Source organism: Bombyx mandarina, chromosome 22 (genome assembly GCF_030267445.1).
Source record: "Bombyx mandarina strain Sakado chromosome 22, ASM3026744v2".
Classification (NCBI taxonomy): domain Eukaryota; kingdom Metazoa; phylum Arthropoda; class Insecta; order Lepidoptera; family Bombycidae; genus Bombyx; species Bombyx mandarina.
In genome coordinates this window covers 14511755-14536523 of record NC_143228.1, presented here as the reverse complement: position 1 = coordinate 14536523, position 24769 = coordinate 14511755, and the positions used below count along the sequence as shown (strand labels likewise).

The window sequence follows — 24769 nt, the reverse complement described above, 5'->3', positions numbered from 1 at the left end:
GCCATCTATTATTAGGCTGGATAATAACAATGTTAGTTAATATTACTTAAAAGTAATTCATGTAAAGTAAATTAAATGTGAGTCATGTAAAATCACTAAAATATGTATTTTGAATATTAAGCTATGTTTTGTGAATTGTTTCCCAGTAATTACATTTGTTTGTATAAAAGAAGTTGTAGTTGCTATAACCAACACCAAATGGCTAATTGTGTAAAAACCACTGAATAACTCAGGCGTGGCTTTTTGTTGTAAACAAGTAATGTTAAAGTTTTATAGAATTGTATTGTATTTTCATTGTAAAAGAACTTATGTGTGTAAATCCTGGCTTAACGCTGACATCAGAAGTGGGATCACAGCCCCAAAATTAATTGTAAGCCTCCCAATGAAGTAACCCACTGTTGAACAAGTGATGGGTCTCTCAACCTGTATTAAAAAGGCGAAAAGTGATTATAGCTGCTGTACCCTTGTGGTGGCATTATAACTTTTATTTGCCGCCGTTCAACTCCGATGAGGGCGTGACATCAAGACCGATGCGGAAATGTGGACGAAACTATCATGAAGCTAATTGTTTCATCGCATGAACATCGAGTTCAAAAGAGCAAGCAAGACATAAGCCGATATCTGGTCTTTGTATTGAACCGCATTGGAGCAAGTGAGGGACGAACTGATCCATGCATTCAGTAAAGTTGTGGATATTTAAAATGAGTTCTAGACCGTGGATGTTTTGGAAAAGCTACTGACGCTGAGATGGTAAAAATACTGATTTCAGGTATTTATCTTAAATTTATTCGATCCAAGTTATTGAGAAATACGCTGTGGTATGTATTTCGCTTCCTAAATAATATCGATTCTAAAAACGTTCCGAAAGCGTCAAATTGAAAATGTACTCTAAATATAATGTCTAAACATAACTCAGTTTTATCACAATCACATAATGATTCCTTCAGTTTTCGTGGCACTTTTAGTAACACTAAGGTTTTAAATGTGGTTACTGCGTCACTTGCGTAATTTCGAGAAAACTTGTTACCGCCGTCAAGATGACAAACGTATCACCACAATTAAGACTTAAATCATTGCAGATCTAATTTAGTAAGCTAAACAACTTCATGTAAAGTTTTTGAGCATAAGGGGTCAACTGATTTCAAAACAAAGCATTGTGACTTTTAATGGAGAAAAATACTAGAACTATTATAGAATTTCATATGGTAATACTGACAGTCTTGCTGACATCCTAATAGGTTTTAATCTTTTAAAAATAACTTCTCAGTGTTGCACTCTTTGAGGAGAACATATCTATTTTTATAAGTTTCTATACAGTGAACGCTCAAGTTTGGAGTCATTATTCAATCATCATGTAACTTTTGCAAATCATGTCTCATAGATGGTGATCAGGCAGATAAAAGTTGGATTTGAAATAATTAATTTGGATAGGATAGTACAACGCTGTACATACTGTATGTCTCCTGTTTATTGTGAGGAGTTCAAGCATATTACAATAAAAATAAAAATAAACTTTTAATAATATGCCATAATAAGAGACAGCTCATCCCTGTTCAGCAGCTCCATATTATTTACTTTTCCTTTCATAATTATTTATTTTTGGATGAGTGATTAACTCTGCACCCTAGGTTTCTAGTGGGGGTGCTGCTTTATTATTAGTCAAGAAAAAGGATGGCACAGATCTCTATGTGATTTCTGTTTTTAAAATCTTAGTTCCATTTTTGGAAACCTGTCACTTTTAAAAATTCACCAAGATAAAAGATAATTCAGGAGTTTCAAAAACTTGTGAACAATATGAAATTCAGTACCACATTATTGCAAAGAGAGCGAGCATGGTCAACAGGCATGCTGAACTTATTGATGGGTCATAAATGTCACATGTTTGTAAAATATCAATTAATAAGATCTGACAGGCAGCTTTAAGAATTACAGTTGATTAAAAGCTGCAGCACAACAATAAAACAAAAATGCAGAGGCATTAGAAGGATGATGTTCCCTACCAGTCATTAAAATAAAGCAAATTGAAAATGGTCCGCTGAATGATGAATTAGGGGAAATTGAATCAGCTGGTAAAAAATGGATGGACGAGCGGTCTCTGTCATCTAATGTGTTTTGGTAAAGGTAAAGGTTTAGTAATGGTAACGGTTTGATATAGGTAAATCTATCCTCTTAATGTCAGAGGATTCTGATAACTGACAAATTGACCGTATGGGCAGAGAGATTTGTTCTGCTGTAAAATGATTGATAATTTGTTAAAGTGGCTACTTTTATTTTCCTATCCAATTATCCTTCCTAAAACGCTGGCGGGCCACCATGCGAATCCTTAATCCTGGTCTTGTTGGCTAGATCCCGTATGGGTGATGCCTTATGAGTTGGCTAGATCTCGTATGGGTGATGCCTTGAGAGTTGGCTAGATCTCGTATGGGTGATGCCTTGAGAGTTGGCTAGATCCCGTATGGGTGATGCCTTATGAGTTGGCTAGATCCCGAATGGGTGATGCCTTATGAGTTGGCTAGATCCCGCATGGGTGATGCCTTATGAGTTGGCTAGATCCCGAACGGGTGATGCCTTATGAGTTGGCTAGATCCCGATTGGGTGATGCCTTATGAGTTGGCTAGATCCCGAATGGGTGATGCCTTGTGGGTTGGCTAGATCCCGAGAGGGATGCTTTGTGGGTTGGCTAGATCCCAAGTGGGTGATGCCTTGTGAGTTGGCTAGATCCCGAATGGGTGATGCCGAGTGTGTTGGCTAGATCCCGTAAGGGTGATGCCTGGTAAGTTGGCTAGATCCTGTAAGGGTGATGGCTTGCGAGTTAACTAGACTCGTATGGGTGATGCTTTGTGTGTTTGGTAAATCCCGTTGGGTAATCCTCTTGTGTGTTAGCTAGATCTCGTAAGGGTGAATGGTGCCTTGTGTGTTGGGCAGATCCCAGTAGGGGATATGCCTTGTTTACTGTTATGTGAAATGCTAAAACAGCGCAAGGGACGCGCTGGAATCAGTATGGCCGTATGGGCGCAAACGCCACTGTTGGCAATAATTAACATAATAATATATAGATTAGTTTATTATATGTTAATATTTATTTATTATTAGCAACAAAACTGTTATTCTACCATATTTAATAATTAGCAGACACTGTTTTGATGTGAAAATGTTCAGAATATGTTTAATGTTTATATTATTGTTTAAAAACCCAAATGACTGTATAAATGATTAAATATGAATAAAGCACAAATATTAATAATAATTTATATTATAATTAACACTACTAATAATTTAATTCAGTATTGTAATTGTTATGCAATTATGTTGTTGGCGCCATCTATTATTAGGCTGGATAATAACAATGTTAGTTAATATTACTTAAAAGTAATTCATGTAAAGTAAATTAAATGTGAGTCATGTAAAATCACTAAAATATGTATTTTGAATATTAAGCTATGTTTTGTGAATTGTTTCCCAGTAATTACATTTGTTTGTATAAAAGAAGTTGTAGTTGCTATAACCAACACCAAATGGCTAATTGTGTAAAAACCACTGAATAACTCAGGCGTGGCTTTTTGTTGTAAACAAGTAATGTTAAAGTTTTATAGAATTGTATTGTATTTTCATTGTAAAAGAACTTATGTGTGTAAATCCTGGCTTAACGCTGACATATACGAACATACGGCTGTCCTATTGTTGCACTGTCGCTCGAGGACATCAGCAATGCTATAGGCTTAACCAAACCTATTACTTCCATGGAAACCACGCTTGTTTTGTTCTGAGGAATTATTTTGGATGAATTCCGATGCATTCCGCGTCTCAACATTTTTTTTTCCTCCCTTTTTCTAGTAACCTCAGGGGTTATTCTAGATTTGCCGAATTATTAGTACCTAAAAGCACCGTTAGTGGATCTGGAGTCTGGAGGATCCGAAATGACGTGTTTTGGGTGACATCGACTGCTTTTTCGGAATTGTATGTTTTTCTTCAAACAAGGATAGGCATTTTATTGGTGGCCAGCGGCTTTGCTATTGAAGCCGACAAGTATACCTTCACCACCTTGAGGCAAAGAGGTCGTACGTAGTGACAAATTTAAAATTGGAACGCAAAACTTGTAGTTAACTTTGTGATTATTATATTGTAATTATAGTTGTAGGTCATACGTGTCTGCGTTATTACCAGAAGTTAATGTAATCTTTTGTATGATAGTTTTACGAAAAACTTCCTTAACATAAGCAAACAATAATTGAGTTCTTGAAATGTTAATTTTTTGTGTAAAACTTCAAGATGATTATTTAATAGCACACATTGCAATAATGCGTTGATTAAAATAAAACGGTCTAAGGTCCATACTTGTAACTACTTCCGCAGCTAAGTTTTGTTACTAAGAGACCCAACAAATAAATTCTATTAGTAATGAATTAAATCTATTATAATATTTGCTGTTACGTCCAGACTGATCGTGATGTATTACGAAAATTAAAATCAGACATGACAAAAAATTACTCAACGTAATCATTTGGTTGTACATAGGAAAAGGTCATAAGTATCAGTTAAAGCAATACAATAGTAATAAGGAATGCCCGGTAAACAAGTAATGATTTGAACATACTCTGTACAACAATGCTGAAGATTTTATAGGAATTGTTTTTTTTTAATTGCTTAGATCGGTGGACGAGCTCACAGCCCACCTAATGTTAAGTGGTTACTGGAGCCCATAGACATCTAAAATCTACAACGTAAATGCAGATATAAGTTCTAAGGTCCCGGTATAGTTGCAACGGCTGCCCCACCTTTCAAACCGAAACGCATTACTGCTTCACGGTAGAAATAGGCAGGGTGGTGGTACCCACCCGTGCGGATTCACAAGAGGTCTTACCATCAATAAGAGCGATAAGTATGATAAGATCGAACAACTAGTTAATACCGCGAACGATACGACGGTCGTTGACATTAGAGATGATCCAAAATCTAACAGGAAAAACGGTTGGTATTTTTCTAACAATTTAAATGTAAGCTGCGTAATTACTATTGCTGGTTCGTTTTGAGACAGTGCATGGGTCACTGTTACCTGGTCTATCTCTGCTCCCTAGCAAGAAAAGTCATGTATTTCGTTTTGAATATTGGGACAGTCATTGGGCTGTGTAATTATAACTTCGATTTCATTTCTCAATATGGGCGTCAGTAATCACGTTGCGATGTCTCCATTAACCACATAACAGCTGGTAAGCCGTTATCCACCCACAAAAAGCGTAATTAAAACGATTACAAACTAAAATCGTTTCAAAGAAACTTTTGGTACTTAAAAAATGAGCGACCTTATCTTATATTGTACGTGTGTTAAGGACGTACTCTTTAAACATTCAATAAACATTCCAAACGAGAACTTGAATACTAATTACTTGTTTATTCTACTTCCCAAACCTTAATTACTAATATTAATATAATTATTAATAAAAAAAGGTAGGTAGTAATTTTCTGTTCTAGTTTCGTGTGTGTCGGAATCTGTTGCATTTCTTACCTGAATACGAGATTGAACTTGACTGTGTAATTGTAATCGACCAAGATTGATAACACAGCATACACTGTTTTATAGTGGACCCGGGGTAGTCAGAATTTGACTATAATTAGTTGAAATTATAAGTTTGAACATTATCATGGTTCTATTGTCAAAGACTATTATTTTACTTACTATAGACACAGTTTACGTCAAGATTACATTATAGACAAACAATATTAAGCTATTCTCAATTTGACCACAGACTTTAACCATTAACAAAAGTTTGACAATAAATGAAGAGTATATATGCGTGTGTGTGTGTGTCATGTTTCTTTTATTGATTTAATGTATGATTGAGGCATAATCTAAAAAAAATTAGCATTCTGCACTCCTTCTCTATATTCCATACTCTTCCGTCCGCGCATTTTTTGTGAAAAGGTGTACAGAGTTTTGGCTTTACGTATTAATATATAAATATACACGTACATGAAAAACAATTGTAATAAGAACAATTTAAACTTCTAATATGCCATAAAATGAAATCAAAACAACTGGTTTTAAAAAAAAAATCAAGTAGGGCTTTACATGAACTTTTAAATCGTAATGAATTTGCCACCAATTCGTAATCAAGTTTCAGCACTGACACGGAACAGCAAGAAAATCTCAAGGTTTCTTCATTTCCGATACAGAAGAATAAAGTAATGAACGTAACTACAATAACTAGTACATAAGAAATAGATAAGACAGTAAGTTCTCATCTTTTCGAACCCTGTATATATTATCTATATATTATATATAAATGAATTGCTGTTCGTTAGTCTCGCTAAAACTCGAGAACGGCTGGACCGATTTGGCTAATTTTGGTCTTGAAATATTTGTGGAAGTCCAGAGAAGGTTTAAAAGGTAGATAAATATGAAAATTCTCGATATTAAATAAAAATAACAATTTTGTTTTTCCTTTGATATGTCCCCCGTCGGACGGATTCCTTTTGTTTGTTTTAAGTTTATTTTATACAAAAGCTTAGGTCTTTTATTTATCGATGGAGGCACTACGAAGTCTGCCGGGTCAGCTAGTACACTTATATTTAAGAAATATGATGCTCTCGGTTGACTTCTTCCTTATTGTTAATCTGCCATACTATTGTAATATTGTTAATGTCATGAGTTGCGTTTTGAATGTTGGCATTTCGTACTTACCCGAGGGCAAAATCTCAAGGTTCCGCCGGCGAGCATTAATAACGTTGCAAAAAAAATTTCACGTAACGTGTCGTAATGCTCTCGGACTAGATATATTTCACTGATCCTAGATGTAGCGCTATTTCATTAGAGTTATTACGAAAATAAAATGATAATTCACGAATACTTTTTTTTATTTGCCAATTAAAATTGCTCTAGAAACATTTCTGGGTTTGTATTTACTTTAATTACGTTAAAATCTTATTAATATTATAAACGCGAAAGTTTGTAAGAATGTATGGATGTATGTTTATTTAAAAAAAATAAAATAAAGACATGCCCGCTGAGTTTCTTGCCAATTCTTCTCAGTACGGAGGCTAATTCTTGTGAATTGGCGGTAGTTCTTTTGACGTTCAACAAGTATGTGCTTTCATTTATGTTGAATAAAACTTTTTTGATTTGATTTGATAAAACTTTTTTTGATTTGATTTGATTTGATTTGACTCTTTCACGCAAAAACGACTGGATGGATTTTGATAAAACTTTACAATAGTATAGCTGATACATCAGAATAGCACGTAAACTATAATCCTATAATCAATATAGATATAGTGTGAATTACTTAAAATATATCGATAAGTGTCAAGTAAGCAGAAAAAAAACTGCCATCTTATTTTCATAATCAATAATAAATTACAGTTCCGGAAGTTAAGCGGGGCGGGTCGCTAGTATTAAATAAGCGTGTGTATCGGAATCGATAATACGAGGTAACAATAACATACACCCAAACCCGTCAAATAACAAGTAACAAAACAGATCCTGACTCAGGACGGAGATCGAACACGACCCGTATTGACGTCACATCCAATGATCCAAGAAGGCAGCAACAAATACGTTAATGCGTATACAAATACGTTTCACTGGTGGTAGGACCTCTTGGGAGTCCGCACGGGTAGGTACCACCACCCCGCCTATTTCCGCCGTGAAGCAGTAATGCGTTTCGGTTCGAAGGGTGGGGTAGCCGTTGTAACTATACTGAGATCTTAGAACTTATATCTCGAGGTGGGTGGCGCATTTATGTTGTAGATGTCTATGGGCTCCAGTAACCACTTAACACCAGGTGGCCTGTGAGCTCGTCCATCCATCAAAATCAATAAAAAAATTTAAATCTAATAGCGATTTGGAAATTGCATCATTTTGCTTCGTTAGCCAACTTGGAAATTTGTATTCAAGGCAAGTAAATACAATTTATTAAACATTTATTTATATGTGCCCGACGTGCTGTAATAATAACACGCTATTCACCTCGTTTCGTCTCGATTTATGTTTTAACATCATCAAATGTTGTATGAATGTTAATTTTTTCTATTGCCTCTGTAGGCCTACGAGCCTACGGCCTACTTGATGGTAAGTGGTTACCGTCGCTAATGGACGTCGGTAATGCCAAGGGCAGAGCCAACCCGCTGCCTACCATTAAGTACTCACCGCAAGCCTCGTTTGAAGAAGGACATGACTTAGCGCCGTCCAGTCCTTTTCAGTTTTGGCGCGATTTGAAACAGATTACATCTTTTTAATAATGTACATTTTTTCCCTCCCTATGCCTTGAGATGCTATTTCAGTTTCATCCTAAAGTGTAGGTGAGCTCACGGGGCTCAACCCGGAAGTGTTGCTTACGCTGGCCCTAGCAAGAAGAGTGCTTCACAGAATCTATTAGCGGATCGGAAACGCGATCCACTTAGAAGATCCGGCGAGAAACTCAGTGGGCAGTATGGGTTGATTTACTTGTCGAGCCCTTCGTCGCGAGCGACGGGTTCTGCTTTTTTTTTTTTTCCTACCTAAGCTGAGAGCCTTGAGAGGCTATTTCAGCGTAACCCTAACGTTTGTAGGTGAGCTCACGGGGCTCAAACCTGATGACGTTGCTAACACGAACCCTAGCAAGAGCTGTGCTTCGCAGAATCTACCACCGGATCGGAAACGCGACCCACTGAGAAGATCCGGCGAGAAACTCAGTGGGCTGTGTCTGAGAGTTAATTTACTCGTCGAGCCCTTCGTCGCAAGCGACGGGTTCGACGAGAACGGTGACCAGAGGTTCGGCGAGGATAGCGACCGGCGCCTGAGGTACCTAAAAGCACCGTTAATGGATCGGGAGGATCCGTAATGACGTATTTTGGGTGACGTCGACTGTTTACCATTCGGTCCACAGAATCGGGTATGATTGATGTACAACGTCCAGCAAGCAAATCAGTCCTTGAATTTTATGATTTTGAAAGTTTCGTATCATTTCGTAGTTTGAAGTTGTCGTGGCCTAAAGGATAAGACGTCCGGTGCATTCGTAAGGAGCGATGCCACGGTGTTCGAATCCTGCAGGCCGGTACCAATTTTTCTAATGAAATACGTACTTAACAAATGTTCACGATTGACTTCCACGGTGAAGGAATAACATAGTGTAATAAAAATTTGTGGCGGGTAGCCATCATACAACGCAAGATAATTGACAGATGCCTGAATCTCGCTTACGACATTTTCAAGATAAAGCGCATATATACAAGTTCCGAACAACAACATTCGGACCGTCGGTCTACCGAGCAAATAACATCCGCTCGGTGGAAGATCTTCCTTTCGTCGTAAACTCCCCAAAAATTAAACCCGCAAAATTATAATTTGCGTAATTACTGGTGGTGGGACCTCTTGTGAGTCCGCACGGGTAGGTACCACAAGCCCCACCTATTTCTGCCGTGAAGCAGTAATGCGTTTTGGTGTGAAGGGTGGGGTAGCCGTTATAACTATACTCAGACCTTAGAACTTAAATCTCAAGGTGGGTGGCGCATTTACATTGTAGATGTCTATGGGCTCCAATAACTACTTAACACCAGGTGGGCTATGAGCTTGTCTACCCATCTAAGCAAAAAAAAAAAACACTTCACGATTCTTAAAATTTGTAATACAATTTTAAGATTGATGTTGTTGATTGAAATATCATTTTAAAATGGCAGTCCGTTATTGAAAAGGTCATTTAACAATACATAATTTTCTATTGTACCACTGTGAATAGGAAATTAGAACTTCAAGGTGTTTAATTTCATTATTAATTACAAGTTCATAATAATGACAACAAAAAACTGTTGAAGATATTAAAATTTTTAGATTATATTAAAATTATTAAATATCACATTATCTGATGTTGATAATCATACATTTTGACGACCGTCTGGTGTAGTGGTAAGTGACATGGTCACTACACAAGGGGTCGCGGGTTCGAATCCCGCCAAGGGAAGATATTTGTATGATAAATATAAATGTCTTTTTCAGGGTTATGGATGTATATTAAATATATGTATGTGTATAATAAAAATCTTACATTTATTTCCATTATCTGGTACCTGTAACACAAGTTCTTTACGAACTTATCATGGGACCAGTTAACGTGGCGTGATTGTTAGTAAATATTTATTTATTTATTATGTTTCAAAGCAAGGGGGAAAGTCTCATTCATTTGAATCCATACAGAAGATAGGCGTTCGTACTAACGATGATTCCATTCTCACGGATCGTTTTGAACCTTTGGGTCTGCGGAGAGACTTCGGCTCCCTCTGTATTTTGTACCGTATGTTTCATGGGGAGTGCTCTAAGGATTGTTTGAGGTGATCCCATCATCCATACTACCTGGAATCACTGCGCTCATTCACAGTGCCATTCCAGAGATCTTTTTTGCCACGTATCATCCGGCTTTGGAATGAGCTCCCCTCCACGGTGTTTCCCGAGCGCTATGATATGTCCTTCTTCAAACGAGGCTTGTGGAGAGTATTAAGCGGTAGACAGCGGTTTGGCTCTGCCCCTGGCATTGGTGACGTCTTTGAGCGACGGTAACCACTCACCATCAGGTGGGCTGTATGTTCGTCTGCCTACAAGTGCAATAAAAAAAAAAGAAAAAACTCAATTGTTTAGGTTTCATCACAAAATTTTCAGACTGAAAAGGCTTGTTTAACTTTTGTTAAACTTTTACTAACATTAACCTCAAGTCCATAAAATGTTTTCCTATCCAATTTGATTTGAATGTGATGTTGATTTTGTGGGTATTTTGGTGTTTTTTGTGTTTTGATTTAATAGAATATTTTAAAAATTTTAATGATAAATTTCTCAATTTCAAATCAGTCCGTATAGGCACACGGGCAATAAAATCCTAATATCTACGAGTAAAAAAGCCATTTGTTTTTTTTCAACCTTGAAACATAAAATATCACATTGTACCCAGTTCTACAATTAGTTCGTTTATGATCTATTTTGTTTGTATTGCAATCACGTTTGGAGCTAGATTTTAAACGTTCAGACGTTCCTTGAATTTTAAGCATTTTTTTAATCCGCGAACTGTACGTACGTAATAATCTATTTATTAATACGTGAAGCAAAAACTTTGTATCCCTTTTTACGAAAATTGCGCGGACGGAGTAGTATGAAATTTTACACACTTATAGAGAATAAAGAGAAGAAGTGCACAATGCTAATATTTTTTTTAAATAATGCATGAAAGATACATTAAATCAATAAAGAAAACATTACACACACTACATACCATGTATTTGACGCACACACGCATGCATACTATTTATTGTCAAACTTTTGTTCTTGACGTCTGTTGTCAAATTGAGAATAGACTAAATACTGTTTGCCTTTGTTAACATTTTTTATAGTGTAGTCTTGGCGAAATTAGTGATTATAGAAGTATAAAATACAATCATAATAGTGTACAAACTTACAATTCCAATTAATTATAGTCGAATTTCAACTACTGCGGGACCTCTAGTATGTACATAGATCGCTAACTGATTTTGAGGACAAATCATATCGTACCGTTGGGACGTATGAAACAATTATCATCTTATAGCGATAGCTATTGTAGGACAGAAGTTATTTGACGGATGCTTGAATCGTGCTAATTACATTTTCAAGATAATTTTGTTAATTCCGAACAATCGCATTCAGATCGTCGGTCTACCGCTTCTAATAAAATAAGTAAATAATTAAAACAAAGACACGGTCAACAGGCCATAAACTAGGATTCCCTGTACTATGGGAATCAGAGACTGAAATATATATATATATATATATTTTTTTATTGCTTAGATGGGTGGACGAGCTCACAGCCCACCTGGTGTTAAGTGGTTACTGGAGCCCATAGACATTTACAACGTAAATGCGCCACCCACCTTGAGATATAAGTTCTAAGATCTCAGTATAGTTACAACGGCTGCTCTACCCGTCAAACCGAAACGCATTACTGCTTCACGGCAGAAATAGGCAGGGCGGCGGTACCTACCCGTGTGGACTCACAAGAGGTCCTACCACCAGTAATTACGCAAATTATAATTTTGCGGGTTTCATTTTTATGACACGATGTTATTCCTTCACGGTGGAAGTCAATCGTGAACAATTGTTAAGTACGTATTTCATTAGAAAAAATGGTACCCGACTGGGATTCGAACACCGTTGCATCGCTCGACACGAATGCACCGGACGCCTTTTAGGCCACGAAGACTTCAGACTTGTTCCCAGTTATGTATTATTATTATAATTCAAATATTTTTTTTTAATACGTTTCCCCGATACCTACACATGATACGCTTGTAAGAAGCTATAAAAATGTTACAAAATCATGTCGTAAGTCGACCTCAGCCGCAACCGGTCTGCCTCGTGGGCCGCTACGGTCACTGTCATCGTGTCCCACTTAATATTTGGACTTTGTTAGCATCAAAGATACCACAATGTCAATCGGAGTTTTAATGATGATTTACGTAATCTCCAATCAAAGAATAATAGGGATGCTCCCTACGTTATTTTGTGAGTTGTTGAAAGGAAATTGTTTTGTGAAGATAATATTTGTTGTGTAATTAGTGTATAATAGGTACGTAGGGAATTACCCTGTAACGTACCTGTTCTGAAAGTAGCTTTACGATGTACAGAATATAAAAGCCTTTTTGAAGGCGAGCAAGGATGGCCTGATATCATTAACAAAAATTGAAAGTAGTATTTATCGATTTACTTAGTTCACATTTCGTGAACCCGTAATGACTTGTGATACAGAAGTGATCTTTAACCTGCGTTACAGTAAGTAAATATTAGACTTAATAAAGACATGCGATTTGCAGAGGCTCAAGTTTTTTCCATTTAATATTTAGAGAAAATTAAAGGATTCGTAGAAACATTTTTCATCTGGGTTTTTTACCCTACCTATTTGTTGGTAGCCTAAGAGGCTATTCTAGATATGCCCTGACGGGTAGGTAAGCTCAAAGACTCAACCTGAAAGAATTTGCTAACACTAGCTCTAGCAAGAGCAGCGCTTTGCATAATCTAACCACCGGATCAGAATAGCTATCCACTGAGAAGATCCGGCGAGAAACTCAGTGGGCTGTGTTTACGGGTTAAGTTTGTTTTTAAAACAGTTGATAGTTTTTATATGCTAAACAATATACCTAGTCAGGTCATAAGTATTGTCACACAGTAAAAACTTTTCTTTTAGAATGCTGGCCACAAAAGAGTTTATTGAATTCGAATTTCGAATTGTTCATGAAAATAAAAATAGTATACATTTAGAATTTTACTCATTTTTAAATATGGAGTGGACGCTTAAAGAAGACCGTGTTGCAGTTATTGCGTTGCGTCGTTGCGGTTACGCGCCAATTCATATTTTTAACATACTGAAAAATTTGAATATAACCAAAAGATTCGTTTATCGTACCATCAAACGATACAACGAAGACTCTAGTGTTGATGACAGGTCAAGAAGTGGTCGCCCTCGGTCTGTTAGGACTCCAGCAGTGATAAAAGCTGTGAAGGCGCGAATTCAAAGAAATCCCAAACGTAAGCAGAAACTGTTGGCCCTTCAGATGGGGTTAAGCAGAACCACGTTAAAAAGGGTGTTAAATGAAGACTTAGGGCTTCGGGCATATCGAAGAAAAACAGGACATCGTTTGAATGCTCGTCTAATGGACCTGAGACTGAAGAGATGCCGCGCTTTGTTGAAGCGGTACGCGGGAACAAATATCGGAAAAATCTTTTTTTGGATGAAAAAATGTTTACCGTAGAAGAGAGCTACAACAAACAAAATGATAAGGTGTACGCACACAGTAGTGAAGAAGCGAGCAACCGTATTCCGCGTGTCCAACGAGGTCATTTTCCATCCTCGCTCGTGGTATGGTTGGGAGTTTCTTATTGGGGCTTAACAGAGGTACATTTTTGTGAGAAAGGTGTAAAAACGAATGCAGTTGTATATCAAAATACAGTCCTGACGAACCTTGTGGAACCTGTTTCTCATACCATGTTCAATAACAGGCACTGGGTATTCCAACAAGATTCGGCGCCAGCTTATAGAGCGAAGAGCACACAAGACTGGCTGGCGGCGCGTGAAATCGACTTCATCCGGCACGAAGACTGGCCCTCCTCCAGTCCAGATTTGAATCCGTTAGATTACAAGATATGGCAACACTTGGAGGAAAAGGCGTGCTCAAAGCCTCATCCCAATTTGGAGGCACTCAAGACATCCTTGATTAAGGCAGCCGCCGATATTGACATGGACCTCGTTCGTGCTGCGATAGACGACTGGCCGCGCAGATTGAGGGCCTGTATTCAAAATCACGGAGGTCATTTTGAATAAACTTTAGTGTCATAAGAATCTATGTTTTGTTAAGTTCATTTTGGTATATGAGTGGTTACATAATGAATAAACTTGTTTCAATTATTTTACATTAAACATGTGACAGAATTTATGACCTGACTATGTACAAATAGAACAGACACTTCGAGAACGATTTGTTTTTACTAAATCTAATACTGGATTCCATTTGCTTGGTAGCCTGGAGCTATCCACAGTCGAAGTTTTTATGTTTGACTGTTTTAATTATTTATTTGATTATTCTCGGCTTATAGTGGTGTTCAGTAGATAATATCTATGCTTCATGATTTGAAATCATGCTAAGAACCCTATAAATATTAGTATATGTAGAACGGTACTTTTGTTAATAGCGGATTCATTATTAATTGTTTAAATGGGAGGACGAGCTCACGACCCATCTGGTGTTAAGTGGTTACTGGAACCCATAGACACGAGGCATGAGTTCTAAGTCTCAATTTTACAGAACAATGACTGCTCCGCTTTTCAAAATCCAAACGCAGTACTGTTTCACGGCAGAAATAGGCAGAGTGGTCGTACCTACCCGTGCGGACTCACATGACATCCTACCACCAGTAACAACACTAACAACGCTGTTTTCAACAGACGCGGAACGATGTAAGGTGAAATAGCTTTGTACTAAAATTATGACCATGTCAGTACAACCTTTTGCCTTTGACGGTAATAATAAAACAGCCAACATAAATCATACGGACTTGCGTGCGTTATTCCGTGTTTCCGTCTGGAGTCAGCGGAGCGGGGTCCTTGGACCGCGGCAGTTGCAAATGCAACATCCTGCATCGTTGCGTGTTTATTCTTGCAAAACAAATGAGTGAATCTCAGTAGGAAATCCACTGAAGGTCACACGTATTAACCGCTTTTATATCTTAGTAATTAGTGCGTTTTTGAAAGTAGCAAAATTATTTTTCAAATGGAAGGTCTTTTTTTTGATTTGTGTAGTCAAACTTACGCCGTACCTGATATTAAGTGATCAACTTTTTTTTTATTGCTTATATGGATGGACGAGCTCACAGCCCACCAGGTGTTAAGTGGTTACTGGAGCCCATAGACATCTACAACGTAAATGCGCCACCCACCTCGAGATATAAGTTCTAAGGTCTCAGTATAGTTACAACGGATACCCCATCCTTCGAACCGAAACGCATTACTGCTTCACGGCGGAAATAGGCGGGGTGGTGGTACCTACCCGTGCGGACTCACAAGAGGTCCTACCACGAGTAATTACGCAAATTACAATTTTGCGGGTTTGGTTTTTATTACACGATGCTATTCCTTCACCGTGGAAGTCAATCGTGAACATTTGTTTAGTACGTATTTCATTAGAAAAAAATGGTACCCGCCTGCGGGATTCGAACACCGGTGCATCGCTACATACGAATGCACCGGACGACTTATCCTTTAGGCCACGACGACTTCAACTTATCCCATTGACTTAATTCTGTATTCAATGTTCCTGTTTTTATATTATAATACGTCGTTGGAAATTTATTCAAACGCTGGTATTGTTCCAAATATTTCTAGAGCGTATTTACTGACGTTTAGAACCTACCTATCTTTGGTGGTGTGATATATTATAAGCCTGCACGGGTAGGTACCAGCACCATCTTGCCTATTTTTTGCGATTTTCATCATTACGACCTTGACCTCATAATTTCGAATGGGTGGAGGCTGGTTACCGCATTGCACCTGGTGAGTCGTCAGCTTAATAAAAAAATCGGGTTAAGATAAGTATTTTTAGTACATGGTGACAAGAGAGTGACTGTTTCAATATTTTAGAGAGCAATGCTGACATATTATTATATATGAGTATTAGTGAACCTAAGTCAAATTCAAATACGATGGGTTAGAGGACCTAATGACCAACCACACTATCATCTGTGGTTAATAATCAGATACAAATGTGACGACCTCTTTAGCTACCACTATCTGTTGCTGTCGTCCCAGAGCAGTAATTTCACCAACTACATTCCTACCTAACTCCTGCAGTGAAAGTATAGAGGCTTCACATTTTGCGGGCGGATCGGAAATCACAATGGGTTGTGGTAAAAGCTTGGCTTCAGCTGGACTGTAACAACTAATCAATAATATAACTTCAATTCACTTCTCACGTCCTTGTTTACATTTTTATTTATATTACTACTGAATTCCACAATTAGTGCCTCATATGTTGAATTGATCAGACATTGATAAACTACCTTAAAAATTCGCCTAACTAGGTCTCACTACAACTATCTGGTTTAGGTCCTGTCCTATCACTAGGTTCTCTAAATTATCGCTAATAACATAAACAAAGGGTTTTAAGGTCAAGTATATTCATTTATCATCCAAAATTAATGCATAAATCATCTTAATTCTAACACCTTACGAAATCAAATAATCTATAAAATGAATCTATCGACTTAAGCTTTATAGCCAAGGCTTTGAATGATGTAACTATAATATTAAACCACTCTTCTTTGATGCTATTTAGAACGAAGATTAATTCGTTCTGTTTCTCATCATTCGTCATTGTAAAATGTGTATTAACAATTTGACCACTCACTCGTTTACTAGGAAAATTATCTGCATTTAATTGTCCATTGCTGGGTGTGGGGTTCTCTAAAATTCAATACAACAAATTCAATTTGTGTGAGACCAATCCTATGGACCAGCTGGTGATTTATAGCATAGATAGCATAGATTTATAGATATTAAGCTTATTAAGATATTGTATTCTTACTGGTGGTAGGACCTCTTGTGAGTCTGCGCGGGTAGGTACCACCACCCTGCCTGTTTCTGCCGCGAAGCAGTAATGCGTTTCGGTTTGAAGGGCGCGGCAGCCGTTGTAATTATACTGAGATCTTAGAACTTATATCTCAAGGTGGGTGGCGCATTTACGTTGTAGATGTCTATGGGCTCCAGTAACCGCTTAACACCAGGTGGGCTGTGATCTCGTCCACCCATCTAAGCCATAAAAAAAAAAAACCTCAGTAACACTAAATGCTAGCAATACTCTTGGCAATTCGTAGAGTCATGTTCTCCTTTATTTATTTATCTCGGGCAGGTGGGCCGAAAACTCAGACGAGGTGTCCGCGCCTAGGGATCGCGCGGGGTATTTGGGACTTAACTGTCTTCATGTGTTGGGAGCAGATAACGGATCCAACGATTTTTTAGGGCCCTATCACCGAAATCTCTCTACGACGTCCGATCTCCGACCAGGGCCAGAACTCATGCAGACTAGAGGAGTTTCCACAATTAACACAACAACTAGCTAAGTCTAATCTACTAATCCCACCGCTAAAGAGTTCTGTTCTCCTACAAATATTATCCTATCCTTATTCAAAATCGCCAAGAACGCCACTATATATTATGTTCTATAGAATTAATGACAAAGCTTGTATATCTAATCTAATGTTCCAATTTTATCGAAAAACAACGGTGGTTAATAAGTGGTCGTTAAGTTAGAAAAAAAACTGTAGTCTTTAGTGATATGTGTTGTTTCTTTCGGGGAATTTCCCGTAATCATTGTTCTCAAATGTAATTTTCTAAGAAACGTCATAATAGAATTGCGTCTTAATAAAATTGTAGAAAAAAAATGACATCAACCATGTAATTGTGGACGGTTGATGATCTGCGTTTGTAACGTGCAATATCATTGTTAATCATATCATTGTTAGATATACTGTGATATTAGTCATTAGAATTTCGCATTCGGAGAGTATTCTATAAATAAAAACAATAAATAAATAGTGGGAACAAGTCAGACATATTTTTACTGGTGGTAGGACCTCTTGTGAGTCCGCGCGAGTGGGTGCGACCACCCTGCCTATTTCTGCCGTGCCTATTTCTGCGTTTTGGTTTGAAGGGTGGGGTAGCCGTTGTAACTATACAATGAGACCTTAAAACTTATATATCAAGGTGGGTGGCGCATTTATGTTACGGATGTCTATGGGCTCCAGTAACCACTTAACACTAGGTGGGCTGTGAGATCGTCCACCCATGTAAGCAATCAAAAAAAACTCGAAAATATCAGCGGCTGTGCAAATCGTATGCTGGTGAGAACTCAGCCAGTCCGTCAAAACGCATTCACTTGTCAAAAAGAATTCAAAATTCAATAACTTTACGAACACTCATCTTATAATAAAGTGATATGCTAATTTATTCATGACAAAAAAATAATATTATAATAAGCCAGTCAAATTTAATTTTTCACTTTTCGTAATGTCTCATTCGAAATTAACATTTCTGTACAACAGCCGTGGTTGCTTCACTATTAAATACATATTAATAGGTATTTATTCAAATTATTTGAATTTCTCAATTGTTTCGTCCACTATGATTGTGTGTGCGGATTGACACAAAATTATTTCTTGTGAAACATGTCAATTGAGATATCGATTGCCTCAAGGCTCAAGGTAATATATGCGAATACCGGCAATAGCTTAAGGTCGGGTGGGTCGTGAACTGGTCCAGCCTTACATGCTAGTAAGCCGTTTCACTCACGCTTAGTTTAGAAAAAAAGGTAATTTTGTTTAACCGCGAATTCGGCAAGTAAGCTAAGCTAAGCTGAATTAATGCTCCCAAAAATTATTGCTGTATCGGTTTTTATTTCTGACTAGCTGATCCGGCAGATTTCGTAGTGCCTCAGTCGATAAATAAAAGACCTAAACTTTTGTATAAAATAAACATAAAACAAACAAAAGGAATCCATCCGACGGGGACACGTCAAAGGAAAAACAAAATTGTTATTTTTATTTAATTCCGAGCATTTTCATATTTATCTACCTTTTAAACCTTTCCTGGACTTTCACAAATAATTCAAGATCAAAATTAGCCAAATCGGTCCAGCCGTTCTCGAGTTTTAGCGAGGCTAACGAACAGCAATTCATTTTTATAAATATAAATTTCTGTTTGCTGTTCATGAAGAAAAGTGTTAGCAAATAGAAATTGTTTTTTTAACAGTACGTTTTTATTCATATTTTAGGATTTTTTAACAAGCTATTATCAGTCTGACCTTATATTTGTTTATTTATGTTTAGCCGTGTAACAGGATTTTAGTTTTCTACGTTATTTTCACCAACTTCAAAGAGTCAGGTCAACTTGAAAATATGCATACGCATCAAGAACCCAAGACGACAAAATAACTTTATTGTCCGAGTCTAATATCCTAGAGTTAGCAGGATTAAATAAATATATTTTTAATATTATTTAGGATTACAAAAAATATATATAAATTTTTAGTTCGATTATCTATTGAAATGTATTTCTTCAGTTTTTAAGGTGTTTTTCTTTTTAATTATTCTTGGAGTATTATTAAGGTCATATATTTAATAATTTAAAGGAACAATTAATAATCATGTCGGAAAGTTTAAAAAAAATTTTAAGTAAGTAAATATGGGTAAGCTTTTGAGACTTTTGAAACTCTGAAACTTGATTTTAGATTTATTAATTTGAAGTTACGTAAATAAACATAAATAATAAAAACTTAACAAATTTTTGCATAATTAAGGGTGTAGTTCACTATTCAGGATTCCATCTAAAATATAGCTATACTAAATATAATTCGTACGAAATGAAAATTTCAAAATACGTACCTCAACATAAAAAAATCACAAGATAAACCAAACACAGATTCTCTAACTAATTTAATTCTCACAAACTAGAAGAGACGGCACGTTGTTTTCTTTTTGACACAATTCAAAAACATCACGATGATAAAATTATTAATGAAACTGTAGCGTCTACTCAAAAGCCACGACTCAAAGCGATTTCTAAGCGATTATTCGTTATATGCAATTGTATGATGCTCGAAACACGGGCTACCACAGAATACTGAATGTATAGACGCGGCACGACTGATAATTGAACAGAGTGGGGTATTCAACCTTGTATGAAATTTTCTAGAACTGTCTGTGGACACTTAAATATTTTTTGTTGCAAAACTTTGGTTGAATTTTTTAAAATGTAGACTGTTGATATTTTCGGATCTTTTCAATTGGCGTAGTTTTACAAAGGAAAATTTTGCTTTGAACCTAAAATTTCGTGATTGGTAGATATCTTATCTGTTTCTACCACTAAAAAGTCATACATTTCGATTTGAAAAATGGAATAGCCGCTATACAACTGAGATTTCGATATTATGTCTGAAGGTGGGTGGCCACTTTAACGTTATGATGTCTATAGGTTCTCCCGATGGCTCTCCATTAACCTTTGTATGCAATCAAAATTGAAATTTATTCGTATGAAGAAATAAGTAAAGTCAGGAGACAGTAAAAATATTGGCACGACTAAGTGACTTTTGTAAATGTATGTTTTACTATAAATAATGTATTAAGAACAAAATAAACTTAGGTTAAGAATACACGAGGATGACTGAAAAATGATACTAACTGACCGTAAGAATTTATTTAATGTTTTACTGGGGCCTGTATACACTTTATAGGTCCATCGGCCAAATAATTCCAGTTTATTTATTGCTTAAATGGGTGAACGAGCTTACAGCCCACCTGGTGTTAAGTGGTTACTGGAGCCCATAGACATCTACAACGTAAAAGCGCCACCCACCTTGAGATATAAGTTCTAAGATCTCAGTATAGTTACAACGGCTGCCCTACCCTTCAAACCGAAACGCATTACTGCTTCACGGCTGAAATAGGCAGGGCAGTGGTACCTACTCGCGCGGACTCACAAGAGGTCCTACTACCAGTAATCAGATAATATTATTGTGTGTCTTTTTTGGAACGCTCTTTGAATTTACTGCAATTTGATCAAAACTGTTCGATAAGGATTTATTGCATCGTTATATGCTTTTTTAATATTTTTCATAAAGATTTTTAATTAGTATTAATTAAAGAGTGTCTAAGAATTTTAATCGTGTCTTAAGTATCGTGTAGTTTGAAGTTGTTTTTTTTACTTTATTCAAGAATAGTACAATAAACATTTCCGCAACAAGCACCGAAACAAAAAACCTTTAGATTGATAGAAAAATCAGATTATCACGATAACTTCTATTCATTTGCATCATCAAATCATACTTCAATTAACATGCGATTTCTTTTGTAGTTTATACTGAATAAACAATGTACATGTATGTAAAAACACAGCCTTCAGTTCTATAACGGAGGTATACAAGAATAAAGCAATTCATTAGATCTAATAAGTTTGAAAACTTCGATATAATAATATGGGGATTCCATGGACTAATCTCAAAAAAAAACTACAGATAAAGACTAAAACATACTCATTGTGTGATGCGTATAAAAAATATACCGTCGTAGTTATATTGATGGAAAAAACATAGCTGAACATTATTGAAAGGACAGCTCTATTCGATTTAGTGTTCTGTTTTTTCGAGGGTTAGAGTTGAGATGATTGCCTGCCTTCTTTTTTTTGTTCATTGACGTCTCTACAGATTTATTTTTAATAAATTCCGTACCTTTATCATGCATATAATAATTTATAATTAGTAGTCTTTTTTGCAGTTACTTCAAAAATACACGACGTACTACATATTTATATTTATATCAACAGAAGAGAGCGATTGTAACTTATGATGGTAATAATGAATTTAATAAAACTATTTTTACGTGACAATTTCGCAATTTTCATTGTCATTATATTATTTCCAATATTCGACGGGAAAAGATTTAAATTGATTGTGTGAAAGAGCACATGCGAGAAAAGTGTGTGAGGGCAAAGAACACGCATTTTTTTTAAGAGTTACTGGTGGCCTGGAGGCCTGTCCAGATTCACCAGGACAGGTGGGCGAGCAAAGGCTCAGCCAAGAGGGGTGGGATTAGCTAACAGCTGCTCGAGCGCCTCCGAAGGAGACCTAACAACTCGAGAGCAGCTGCTTCGCGGATGAATCTACTACCGGATCGGAATCGCGACCCGTTGAGAAGATCCGGCGAGAAACTCAGCGGGCATGCACCCAGCATGCGTCATCACATGATAAGCCTAGAGGACTTGCTGCGTCAACCCTCCAATGGGATAAGGACAAGAAGAAGAACATTATTTCCGACGTTTCGAATAATTTCCAGGTTTCGTGGTCACGTACGATTGACCTTTAAAGTAGTTATAGTAATCTTAATTATATGTACGATTGACGAAGACCAAAGAAAACGCAATAATGAATGTGCTCTCTCGCTTGCTTGATAGCTTATATTAGAAGCCGTTATACTGTTCTTTATCTTGATCCACGATATTCTAGATTTATTAGAATGAACGCTGATTGGTGGATCTGATGAGTAACAGAGCGGCCGGTATCAGGGCGGTAGAATACGCCCAACCACCAGAATTTTGCAACAAAAGCGGCTTAAAGATATCCGTGATTTTTCTTTTCATGTCTCAAGCTGTTAGTTGGGTCTGAAATACTATACATCTACCTATGCGTTTTTTTTATTGCCCGTGTAGGCATACGAACATACGGTCCACCTGATGGTGAGTGGTTACCGTCGCCCATAGACTTCAACAATGCCAGGGGGAGAGCCAAGCCGCTGCCTACCGTTAAGTATAGTATAGTATAGTATAGTATAGTATAGTATAGTATAGTATAGTATAGTATAGTATAGTATAGTATAGTATAGTATAGTATAGTATAGTATAGTATAGTATAGTATAGTATAGTATAGTATAGTATAGTATAGTATAGTATAGTATAGTATAGTATAGTATAGTATAGTATAGTATAGTATAGTATAGTATAGTATAGTATAGTATAGTATAGTATAGTATAGTATAGTATAGTATAGTATAGTATAGTATAGTATAGTATAGTATAGTATAGGCTGATGATGGTGATGATGAAGACAAAAAATCGATACCGGGCACGACCTTGAGAAATGAAGAACACGACCAAAATGAGAATATTAAACAATAATAAAACAATACAGTAGCGGCTCGTGAAGTTAAGTAATTCTGTTACGTAACTTACGTTTCACGGTTAATTTAACTTAATGTTAAACTTGTAGTTGTAATGTTGCTTTATAATTGTTGTTACATTATACGTTTTTATAAAAGAGAATAAATGCGCTTGGCCCAGCGATATTGTGTTTCTTTTTTGGTATGGGCTTTTAAGCCATTCATCCCATTGGCTTGAAAGCTTTTTGTTTCACAAGGGTGGGTGGGCGAGTTTGAGATTTTAACTGGGAGATGGAAGGCAGTTTTTTGCATCTGTAGTATAACTACATAGGTGCACAGGTAACCTACATTACGATAAGTATATTGTAATACAATAAATAACATAATATTTCATACACCAATATTAGGTATATTGGTGTATGAAATATTATGTCCATGTTAGAGATTTTATTCATGTTATCGATAGGGCGGTTGGCAGTCCGCAGCCTGCCTTGCCGTCGGGTGCTTGTCGCTTTAACCCGCTTTTGTGGTTAAGGACCCATCGCTTGCGACGAAAGGCTCGACGAGCGAATTAACCCACAGACACAGCCCACTGAGTTTCTCGCCGGATCTTTTCAGTGGGTCGCGTTTCCGATTCGGTGATAGATTCTGCGAAGCACGGCCCTTGTTAGGGTTCGTGTTAGCAACATCGTCAGTTTTGAGCCCCGTGAGCTCACCTACTAGTTAAGGTTATGCTGATATGGTCTCTCTAGACCATCAGCTTAGATAGGAAAAAAAAAGTTGATCGATCCGGAAGACTTCACGTGAAGTCTTAAATAGGGTATCTCAGGTTCAGATTTTTACACCGTTTCATGTACTTCTAGTGATGCAACTATCATAAGCCCGTGTTCGATTCTCGTAGGCAAGTACTAATGTTTCTTATATCTCCGATCAAGTATTAACACTGTTACATAAAAGGAAAGCTGCAATATTTAACAGTTTAACATTTCCACTGCTAGAATGACGTATTTTGAATTCCCCCAAGTAGGTACAGCTATGCCGTAATCAAGATTTTCATTTTAATGGGTGGAACAGCCGTTGTTATAAACAATTTGTGATAATGATCTCTATTCTCAAGGTGGATGGTTAAATACGCGTTACGACAACCTTACATACGTAAGCTATTGACAATGTCAAAGACTTCGGTTGCTATACTACCGTGGCAATCATAAGTCGGAATTGGTAATCTTATTTTTTTGTTTGATTAAGTATTCAGAATGATATTGTTATACGAACGTCATAGCCCAAAAAAAATTCAGTATTAAATATTAAATTGAAGCTTTGCACCGATGTGATTGATTATTGAATCTTTATTGGAAGTCTGGCTTTTTCTGCCCTTACCCAAATTACAAGAGGTCAATCCCCTGCAAAATTTTAAGGTGAATATTTTGCGAATATTAATTCTCAAGTTAATAATTTTTCACTGGTGTTAGGACCTCTTGTGAGTCCGCGCGGGTAGGTACGACCGCCCTGCTTGTTTCTGCCGTGAAGCAGTAATGCGTTTCGGTTTGAAGGGTGGGGCAGCCGTTGTAACTATACTTGAGACCTTA

General features: G+C 36.9%; 1 protein-coding gene and 1 long non-coding RNA gene across 4 annotated transcripts in view; one reads left to right on the top strand and one right to left on the bottom strand.

The window, feature by feature from the left end:
- The window catches only part of LOC114240115 (very long chain fatty acid elongase 7), a 110542-nt gene that overhangs the window by 51436 nt on the left and 34337 nt on the right, over window positions 1–24769 (bottom strand). Inside the window, exon 1 of one of the 2 annotated variants that reach the window (XM_028170553.2) lies at window positions 19916–20146. The exons of the other annotated variant lie outside the window; for it this stretch is intronic. The gene's annotated coding sequence lies outside the window, so the exon portion shown is untranslated. Of the gene's footprint in view, window positions 1–19915; window positions 20147–24769 lie in introns of those variants that run through there. 2 annotated transcript variants of the gene reach the window in all.
- Window positions 476–3431, top strand: LOC149500383 (uncharacterized). Of its 2 annotated transcripts, XR_016325040.1 has the most exons (3): window positions 476–680; window positions 770–818; window positions 1933–3431. It is a non-coding gene; the product is annotated as an uncharacterized LOC149500383 (long non-coding RNA). The 2 variants fall into 2 exon arrangements; XR_016325039.1 differs by having other exon boundaries at window positions 476–818.